Here is an 11,353-nt window from a genome sequence, read left to right as displayed (position 1 = left end):
AGCGGGAAGCATTCAAAGTTGAGGGGTGGCTTTACTAGTCACATGAGATTCATTGACAAACTCAGGGAGAGAGGAGTTCATATACCTCTTTGAGTGGACTCTTAAAGAGTCATATGCACTCATGAAGTGCCGGGAATGCAGGGAGATGGTTGTTGTGCTGTGAGAAGTGATTCAGTTCAATTGCTACATCACAACATTGTGGGACGACGTGTCTATTCTGTTCGGTGATTTACGTTCACTGCTCTGCAGGAGGGGCGAATACACAGGTTTAAACTCATCGAGTGGGCAGGTAAGTGTGTGAGGTGGATCAAGGATCTTGACGATAGATTGCGAAACACAGAGCACAACAACTTCACAGACAGCATAGGCAGTGGGCGAGCCACACTGCTGTCATTGGGACACCTACACACCCCTCACCATGACATGGACACAACCCCGACCTGACGCTAAGCGACCCCATACCGTGACACACACGCGCATCTCGCCGTGGCACTCGGCGTAACAGCGTTGTAACTGGAACTGGATGAACTTGGGATCATTCGGGAAGCTGAGGGCGTGATAAGGAAGACATATACAAAGGCATTTACACCTACCGTGTAGGGTACAGGAAACTGGGTGACGGACAGGAAGGGGTTAAACAGACAGAACCAGTGCAGAGCCCCCTTGAGGCCAACCCGCTCAATAACAGGTAGACCACTTTGGATATTTCTTGCTGGGAGGAGAGAGGTGCAAATGACCAAGCAGGAAAAACTCTCACCGGTCAGTTCTCTGGCAGTGACTATGACTTTGTGGCTCAACAAAGAAATTGGGAGAAATATGGCGTGTTGTATCGATAGGGTTGTCTTTGGTAGGGGAATGGAAAAGCGGTACTGTGGATCAGAACGAGATTCGTCGATGGTATGCTGTCGTTACCATCAACAGTATATAAGTAGAAGAAAGGGGCCGGCCCTCTAAACTTATTTACGTATTTACGTGCAGGTGTGGAAAAAAAAATTAGGAAAAATACATTCAGTTTAAAATGTGGCTGAAGAGTTGTGGTTGGAGCGTACATAATATGTATAAAATATCAAGACAGCAAGCATATGCAGAGAATCAGTCAATACATTCCTGCATTATATACACACACAGAGACACACACAAGCAAACACACGCACGCACAAACACACACACACACAAACACAGGCACACACACACACACACACACACACACACACACACACACACACACACACACACACACACACATCACATTTATGCAGCTTGATGCCAGTGGGCATTTTGAATGCCACGGGAATCTACAATTGTTCAGAGCAGAGGTTGTCCTCTGCCGAGCGAACACTGGGGGGCAGCACAGACTCCTGTCTGGAGGGCGCGCCACACCGCCTTTACCATGCCCAGCTCCTTCATGTTCTCTGCCATGAGCAACTCTCGCAGTTTGCACCTGAACTGGACTCGAACTAATATCCCACCGGTATGGTTTGCCATGAGAAGGGGAGAGTGGTGGTGTAAACTAGAGTTGCAGGGACATGTAAACAAGAACGCCATTACAGATAGTTGAGTGGTTGTTGGGACAGATGTTGCTAAGACTTCTGAAAAAGTCAAGAAGCAAAAATCGAGCCTGTCGGTACTCATGTTCTGAGCTGCATAAGTTTCAATGCAGGATGTATTGTTTGAAGGGCTGATGCGCTCAGGTCAGGGGTCAACGCACCTAAGCCTGACACGGCAAATATTAGTGAGACTTGATTGCAGGCGGGACAATACCGTTTATATAAGCTATGAACCAGGCACACAACCCTCACTGTGACACGGAGATGTTCATCAATGGGACACAGAAAGTGTTTCAGTGTCACTGCCACAACCCACATCTGACATGAACACGTCCCTCATCGTGACACTGACACACTGACAGGCTCTGCACCACAGCAGGATCTCACCACTCAACGATACCAACACAGAGACCGGCCCTGCACTGTAATTCGAGTACAGTCCGCCCCGTATGCCGAGCACCCTCCCTCTACAAAACCACTCCCCGACTCCGTCACCCTACTCCTAAACTATTCCCAGTCACCGTCACACAGACTGCAGTACACCACTCTCGTCTCCGCCACCCATAACTCGCCTACAAATAACCCCGTCTCCGTGATCCACAAACTCACCTGCACAACACACACAATGCTGGTGGAACACAGCAGACCAGGCAGCATCCTTAAGGAGAAGAACTGTCGAAGTTTCGGGCCGAGACCCTTCGTCAGGACTAACTGAAAGGTAGGATAGTAAGATATTTGAAAGTCAGGGAGGATGCGAAATGATAGGCGAAGACCGGAGGGGTTGCGATGGAGCTAAGAGCTGGAAAGGTGATTGGCGAAAGTGACACAGAGCTGGAGAAGGGAAAGGATGATGGAACGGGAGGTCTCGGGAGAAAGACAGGGAGAGGTGGGGGAGCGCCAGAGGGAGATGGAAAACAGGCAGTGTGATGCGCGGACAGAGAAAAAAATAACTAATAACTAATTATGTCAGGGATGGGATAAGAAGGGGAGGAGGGGCATTAAAGTTAGAGTAGTCAATGTTTATGCCATCAGGTTGGAGGCTACCCAGCCGTTAATGCCCCTCCCCTGCTTACCCCATCCCTGATACATTTAGTTGTTTTTTTTTTTCTCTCTCTCTCTGTATTACACCTCCCCCCGTTCCACCGGATATCGATCGCCAGGATCTGAGCCTCTCCACCACTCTGCATGCACAGGCCGGTCACGTGCTTCCACACCACTTTCATCAGTGCCTGCAAACTCACCACCCTTTCCCTGGCCTCCACTCTCCTCCCCTTCCTTCCGCTAACGGCAGCACACAATCCGCTCACAGACACACACACACCATCTCCAAGAGACATGCACTGTTCAAAACTACTGGAAAGCCGAAAGGCTGGGTAGCGGTGAGTGGGGTAACCGGAGGAGGGAGAGGGCTGAGCACTGTTGCTCACTCCAGTAGGATGTGTTGCTGTGGTGCGGGAGGTAATTCACATGTCTGAATCCGGGAATGTGATGGGATAATATCTAGGCAGCTTCGCTGGTTATCCGACCAAAGAACTGTGTGTTTGGACGGTGTGGACAGAGCTTCACTCTTTGTGTGACCCCAGAATGTGTGTTGAAACAATATGGAGGGAGTTGCACTCTGTGTACGATCCCGGGGGTGTGTGATGAATTGTTGCGGACGGAGCGTTACTCGGTGTGTTTCCAGGAGTGTGTGAAGGGATTGCATGGAGGGATTCTCGCTCTGTCTGAGACTCCTGGCCATGGGTCAGTGGATTTCGGCGTTGAAACAGTCTCCAATCAGAAAAAATGGAGCAAGAAAATGGCGCCTCACACGTTCTGCTCCAACGGCTGAATCTGAACACTCTTTCTGTGGCACCACTCTCCCCCCACCCTTCCTTCCGCTTTTCACAGCACAACATCCCTTCTCCAATATTCTTTTATTATATTCTATTTTACTGAAGGAACGGCACAATATAGGATACAGAATGGATTGCAATTTTCCTCCATTTTGCTTTTGTATCTTACCCATAAATAAACCTTCCCTCACCCGCCCTCCCCGAACATACAATGGCAGCTAATGTATCTACAATACAACACTTCACAGATACAAGTACGGACATTTCACAGCCATACCCCCACACTACTTCAAGACGAAGTGCCACTCGCATCTACAACATCTCAGATGATCCAGAATACACTCATATTACAATTCATCAACCACCCTGTGAGGTAAAGCATATGCGGGTTAAAATTGAAGTAACTTCCCAAGTACAATCAAATACCCTCAGATAGTAGGTAATGACTTAAGATTCCCAAAATATGACAAGAAAGGCCCCCATTTCGATTAGAACTTTCTCAAAGAAGCACTCGGAGTGAATTTAATCTTTTCTAATTTCAGAATAAAACATTACGTCCTCTAACCAAGTAGCAGCAGATGGGGGAGTGTAGTTTTCCAGACCAGCAAGATTCTCCGACGGGCCAAAAGCGATGTAAGTGAAATGATATCCGACTGGTTGGCATTTAACCCAAAACATCGTCTGCCATACCAAATACAGCTATAAGCGGGCAAGGTCTGAGTGCCACCCCCAAAACCTACTGATAATTTTATATCTAAGTGAGGCTTTATAGAAACATAGAAAACTTACAGCACAATACAGGCACTTCGGCCCACAAAGTTGCACCCACCATCCCTACCTTAGAAATGACTAGGCTGACATACAGTCCTCTATTTTTCTAAGCTCCATGTATCTATACAAAAGTCTCTCAAAAAAGCCTATTTTATCCGCCTCCACCACCGTTTTCCATGCAGCCATTTCCACGCACTTACCACTCTCTGCGTATAACACTTACCCCTGACATTTTCTGTGTTCCTAGTCCCTTTTCACCATAAACCTGTGTCTTCTTGTGGCAAACATTTCAGCCCTGGGGGGGGGGGGGGGGAAACCTCTGACTGTCCACACGATCAATGCCTCTCGTCATCTTATACACCTCTAATCCTCCGTCGCTCCAAGGAGAAAAGACAGAGTTCCCGCAATCTGTTTGCATAAGACATGTTGCTCAGTCCAGGAAATTTCCGATATAATTACAATAGAGAGGCGACCAGAACTGAGCACAGTCCTCCAAATGGAGTCTTACCAGGGTCCCATGAGTTTGCAACATTACATCTTTGCTCCCAAATTCAATTCCGCGATTGATGAAGGCCAATACATCGTATGCCTTCTTAACCGGAGCGTCAACCTGCGCAGTTGCTGTGAGCTCCCTATGGTCTCGGACCCCAAGATCACTCTCATCCTCCACACTGTCGAGTCTTGCCATTAATATTTAATTCTGTCATCATATTTGATCTACCAAAATGAACCACTTCACACTTATCTGGGATGAACTCCATCTGCCACTTCTCAGCCCAGTTTTGGATCATATGAAAGTCCCACTGTAACCCCTCAGAGCCCGCCACACTATCCACAACACCCCCAACATTTGTGCCAGCAGCAAATCTACCAACTCATTCCTCCATTTCCTCACCAAGGTCAAACATATAAATCACAAAGAGTAGGCGTCTCAGAACAGATACCTGAAAGACACCACTTCGTCTCCGACCTGCATGCAGAATATGACCCGTCCACATCCATTCTTTGCCTTCTGTGGGCAAGCAGTTCTGGATCCACAAAACAATGTCCCCTTGGATCCCTTGCCTCCTTACTTTCTCAATAAGCCTGGCATGGCGTACTTTATTAAATGCCTTGCTGACATCCATGTACACTACATCTACTGCTCTTCCCTCATCAATCGAATTGAGGAAATGAGGAATAGGAAATTTGTTGCCTTGACATTGGGGCTACACTATAGAACAGCGAACAGTCTGCTGGATTAGAAGGAGCAAATCTGCAGAGAGATCGCAGACTGTTGCAGAAATGTAAGATTGTGATAGCAGAGATTTCAGCTTACTACCTATTGCAAAACTACCAGTGGAGTAGAGTTTGTGAAAAAGTAAAAAAAATCTCAGAGAAGATTCCTTAATCAGTACGTAGAGGTCCCAACGAGAGAGAGAAAGAAAGAGAGAGAGAGAGAGAGAGAGAGAGAGAGAGAGAGAGAGAGAGAGAGAGAGAGAGAGAGAGAGAGAGAGAGAGAGAGAGAGAGAGAGAGAGAGAGAGAGAGAGAGAGAGAGAGAGAGAGAGAGAGAGGAGAGAGAGAGAGAGAGAGAGAGAGAGAGAGACAGAGAGAGACAGAGAGAGATAGAGAGAGAGAGAGAGAGAGAGAGAGAGAGAGAGAGAGAGAGAGATGAGAGAGAGAGAGACAGAGAGAGACAGAGAGATAGATAGAGAGAGAGAGAGAGAGAGAGAGAGAGAGAGAGAGAGAGAGAGAGAGAGAGAGAGAGCAATACTTGATCTGCTACTGCGGCATGAGACATGAGACAAGGCAGTGTCCAGAGATTTGCTCAGGGGCACACGTTGTGTCTAGTGATCATAAGGTCATTAGTTACAAGTAAAATTCGCAAACGATAATACCGGACATCAGGATTCGATTCTAAATTGGAACAAGGCGAAGTTTACCTTGGATCTGAAATGAGTGGATTTGGACAAGATGTTTTCTCCAAAGGTGTTCTTGGTAACGTGGAGCCCAAGCGCTGTTTACTTCGTTGTAGCAGGAACGACATATACTGTAAATAGTTTGAAGTGTTGAAGGAGAGAGTGATTTTGGTGCCAACCTCTATGTTCCGTACCCAATTCCCTCCTCCATACACTTCTTCGTATGCGTCACCGCGCACTCCCCTATACCCCTCCCCATTTCCGTATTCCCATACTTCCCTACGCCCCTCAGTATATCTGCACCTCACTCCGCAACACCCTTTCCTCACTGTGATCGGAGGGATGTGTGATGAGGTAGGGGAATATTGATGCCAGCTGTCACATCTCCTCCTTTCCACGGGATATTGACCTCTGGGTTTTGAATCTCTCCACAGTTCTGCGCGGACACCACTCCCTCTAGTGTCGACTATATCACCACCCCACATGTTCTCAATCGGCCCTGCCTTCCCTCAACCTCACACCACAGTGGCACATGCGCAGCCGCTTTAGCGTCCTCTGCACTCGGACTGGAAGGTCTCTCTGATCCTCCACAGTGTCAGGATTCTGACGATTAATACTATCATTCTGCCATATTATTGACCTACCAAACTGAACCACTTCACACGTATCTGGGTTGAACTCCATCTGCTCCGTCTCAGACCAGTTTTGCATCCAAACAATGTCCCACTGTAAACTCTGACATCCCTCTGCACAATCCTCAACTCCTCCAACCTTTGTGTCGTCATCAATTTTACTGATCCATCCCTCCACTTCCTCATCCAGATCATTTATAAAAATCACGAACAGGAATAGTCCTAGAACAGATCCCTGAGGTACCCCACTGGTCACCGACTTCCATTCAGATTATGACCGGTACACAGCCACACTTTGCCTTCTCCGGGCAAAACCAGTTCTGGATCCACAAGGCAATTTCCCCTTGTATCCATGCCTCTTTACTTCCACAATAAGCCATGCATGGGATACCTTATCAAATGCTTGCTGAAATCCATATACACTGCATCTACTGCTCTTCCTTCATCAACGTTTTTAATGACATCCTCATAATAGAAATCAGTCAGGCTCGTACGGCACAACTTGCCCTTGACAAAGTCATTGTGACTATTCCGAATCATATCAGAGCGCAAAAGGCTCATAAATTCCTCTTCTGAGGATCTTCTCCATCCACTTACTGAACATTGAGGTAAGACTCATTGGTCTATAATTTCCTGGGCTATCTCTACTCCCTTTCTTGAATAAAGGAACAACAACCGCAACACTCGAATCCTCCAGAACCTCTCCCGTCCCCAATGATGATTTGAAGATCGACACCAAAGGCTCAGCAATTTCCTCCTTTGCCTCCCATAGTAGCCTGGGTTACATCTCATCCGGTCCCCGCGACTTTTCCAGCTGATTTTTTCAAAAGCTCCAGCACATCCTCTTTCTTAAGATGCTCAAGATTTTCAGTCTGTGCTGCAAGTATCACAACTGACACCAATATCCTTTTTCATAGTGAATATTGAAGCAAAGTATTCATTAAGTAACTCTGCTATTTCATCTGGTTCCATACACGTTTACCGCTGTCACTCGATGTATCCAAATCCTTTACGCCTTAACCTCTTGGTCTTCACATTCTTGTAGAATGCCTTGCGGTTTTCCGTAATCCTGCCTACCAAGGTCTTCACATGGCCCCTTCTGGCTCCTAATTTCCTCTTAAGCTCCTTATTATTAGCCTATATTCTCCTAGATCTCTAACATTACCTAGCACTATGAAACTATCGTAAGATTTTATTTTCTTCTTACAGAGATTCGTCACGCTCCGATCACATCCGTCCCAGACCAGGAGAGTATTTCCGAACAGGAGATGAACAGGAACCGGTGCCAATGTCGTCCAAATGTCGTGAGTTACATTCGTAATTTGTCCAGGATAACCGTGAATGGACTTCTGGTCCACGGCAGACCACCTGTTAGCCTTCAGTACATCTCAAACGGTCACGTCGAACTCTCCAACTTGATTTTTCAAAAGCTCCAGCACATCCTCTTTCTTAATATCTGCATGCTCAGACTTTTCCGGCTGCTGTATGTTATCACTACTATCACCATGATCCTTTTCCATACCGAATACTGATGCAAAGAATTCATTAATTATTTCTGTTATTTCATCCGTTTCCAGATACACTTTCAACTATCACTCTTATTGTGTCCAATTCGTTCACGTCTTATCATTTGTTCTTCAAATACTTGTAGAATGTCTTGGAGCTTTCCTGAATCGGCCCGTCAAGGCCTTCATAGGGCCTCTTCTGTCTCTCTTAATTTCCCGTTAAGCTCCTTCCTTTTATCTTTATAATCGTCTCGACCTCTAACATTACCTAACTCTCTGAACCTTTCGTAAGCTTTTCGTTTCTCCTTTACAGAGATTCGACACTCTCCGATCACTTCCGTCCGAGACTAGGAGAGTATTTTCGAACAGGAGATGAACAGGAACGGGTCCCAATATCGTCTAAATGTCCGTGAGTTGCATTGGAACGTTGAATCCAGGATATCCGCGAATTCCAGTCGGGTCGTCTGCCAGACCAGCTGTCTCAAGTAAGCTCACACCCTCAACATAATCCTTTCTATCCCCGAAAGCAAATTATTCTGCCAAATGTTGACCAGCAGGAAAGGTGAGGTAAAATGTCCCATAAATCCCCCAACCCCACTATCCCCACTCCTCATGTTAAGGAGAGAGAGAGAGAAGGAGAGAGAGAGAGAGAGAGATGAGAGAGAGAGAGAGAGAGAGAGAGAGAGAGAGAGAGAGAGAGAGAGAGAGAGAGAGAGAGAGAGAGAGAGAGAGAGAGAGAGAGAGGAGAGAGAGAGGGAGAGAGAGAGAGAGAGAGAGAGAGAGAGAGAGAGAGAGAGAGAGAGAGAGAGAGAGAGAGAGAGAGAATACCAGAGAATATTTTCAGGTCGCACACACACACACACGCGCGCGCACACACACACACACACACACACCACACACACACACACACACACGCACAAGAGGAATGTAACGGTCACTGAGGTTTCACTGCTAAAGTACTGGTTCCCAAATAAACGGGGTCTTTGAATGTGGTGCTTCTTTCGAGTATGTCTGAGAGGAGACATCGGCTGCCTTTTGGGCGAGAGTTGAAGTGAGAAGACATGACAGGAGTGAGCTAGGAGACTGCAGGGCGGAATGGACTTGGAGTGAGGGTGCAGAGTTCGCTGAAATCGATGTGGAATTCAAGGACGGGGAAACAGTGAGCTCCAACCACCACAATAGCCTGTTTCGCTAAAATGAGCCCTTTTGTTTTTTGTTTAGAACTATGACGCACATCTCTTTAATCCCAAATGGAGTACGGCCTGATCTTTCGTGCTACTGATTTCTACAAGAGAAGATATCACGCAGCATCCACACAAACGAGACTTCCCCTGTTTGCCGTTTGGGCGGGAGAGGACCGTGACTGTCTTCCGCTAGTCTAACCACAGCCTGCCGAAGCAGGGGTCACACATATAACCAACTGAAATCTACAATTGGCCAGAACGAAGTTTGCTTTCTGCCGAGCGAACACTGGGTGGGGGGTGGGGGGCTCCACAGACTCCTGCCTGTTGCTGCGCCACACCGCCCCCACGTCGCTCAGTTCCATCATTTCCTCTCCATCAGCTCTCTCCGTTGACTCTGATTTGAGTGGAACTAATATCCCAGCGAGAAGTTTTGCCATCCGATTTAAACGAGAGTTGCAGCGAGATGAAGGGCAGAACGCCCGAACAGATAGTGGAGTTGTTGTTGGAACAGACCGCAGACAAAGTTGGGAGGCAGAATGTTGAGTCTGCTGGGACTCATGTCTAAGCAGCGTCCATCTCAATGCAGGAAGTATTGTGCAGAAGGTTCACCAGCTCAGGGCAGGGGCAAACGCCTGGAAGCATGATATTTCAGCCAGGCATGAGAGTTGGTTGCAGACGGGCAGGACAGTTCGCTCAGTATTCCCGGGTATCGGTTGTTTTAGTCGGACTAATGCGGGAATAACTGAAGCGCGACGGAGAGCTTTACTGGACAAGGAAACTATCACGCCGATGCTCAGTCAGGTGAGACTGGAGAACTCGTCTGGGTGAGGCATTACGGGTGGATCTGAGGAATGAGGTGAGAACTCGATCATTAGACACATTATCGACCACCTAACAATCCTGGGGATTCAGAGGAATAAATCTGTAGAGAGATCGCAGACTGTTACGAGAAACATAAGGTTGTGATCATGGGTGATTTAACTTTCTTGGTATTGACTGTGAGTCCATGCAGTGAAAGACCAGTGGGAGAGTTTGTCATTTTTTTAAAGAAAATTACTTTAAAAAGTACCTATAAAGTTCTAACGGAGACTGCAATTCTACTACAGAATGAGAAAAGACAGGGGTCAGAAATTTGAATAGTGCAACAACTTTCACCTAGTGATGATAATGTCATTAGATACAAGGCGATTATGGAAGAGATAGGTCTGACCTCCGTTTTAGATCCTAACTTGGATCTACTTTTACTGGAGTCGGGAATGATCTGGCAAGTGCGGATTCTGTCGGGTTGTTTTCTGGCAAAGTTGTACTTGGTAAGTTGGAGCCCAAGCGTTGTTTATCCTCAGTGTAGAGGGAAGGGACCGAACCGTGAATACTGGAAAAATTGAATGAGAGCGCGACTCAGTGGACAAAATCTGTGTGCCGAGGAACCGACGGACAAAGTAGATAGGGATTGGGACCGGGAATGACGTTTCCGAGTTCACTCATTCATTCGGGTCGCCCAGTTACAGATGAGTGCGGGGGTCTTTGGAGAGGATATAGAAGAGGGTTCACAGTTACCCTTCATGATAGAGAGCAAAATCTAGAAGCAGAGGTCGGAAATTTTCGTTTCTTTTCTCCGGAGCGGGGAGTCCGAGGGTACACCTGACAGCTGTTTACGTCATTACGAGAGACAGAGACTTACCAGATAGCGGGTATTTTCACCCTCAGGGTGGGAATGTCTAATACCGACTTTATGGTGAGAGGGGTAAAAATTCAAGCGAGATGTGTTTGACACGTTTTCTGTTGTCAAAGGGTTTGGTGAGTGATTGGAACGGGCTGCCAGCGCTGGTGGTGAGGGGAGATCCACAGAGGCATTTAAGGCTGTGTGCAGAGAATGGAGGGAGACTGACACGGTGTCTGCAGGGGATTTAGTGTATTTGCTATATCACAAACCTTTGGGCCGAAGGGTCTGTTCCGCTCTGTTACTGACGTTCTCTGGTC

General features: G+C 47.1%; 1 long non-coding RNA gene across 1 annotated transcript; it reads left to right on the top strand.

The window, feature by feature from the left end:
- The first annotated feature begins 2,839 nt into the window (after positions 1-2,839).
- Positions 2,840-7,988, top strand: LOC132389801 (uncharacterized). The gene is made up of 3 exons (XR_009510699.1): positions 2,840-2,926; positions 3,925-4,015; positions 7,894-7,988. It is a non-coding gene; the product is annotated as an uncharacterized LOC132389801 (long non-coding RNA).
- Positions 7,989-11,353: the final 3,365 nt, after the last annotated feature.

The sequence above is a fragment of the Hypanus sabinus genome, unplaced genomic scaffold, assembly GCF_030144855.1.
Source record: "Hypanus sabinus isolate sHypSab1 unplaced genomic scaffold, sHypSab1.hap1 scaffold_657, whole genome shotgun sequence".
NCBI classification, from domain to species: domain Eukaryota; kingdom Metazoa; phylum Chordata; class Chondrichthyes; order Myliobatiformes; family Dasyatidae; genus Hypanus; species Hypanus sabinus.
This window is presented reverse-complemented; position numbering and strand designations above follow the sequence as displayed.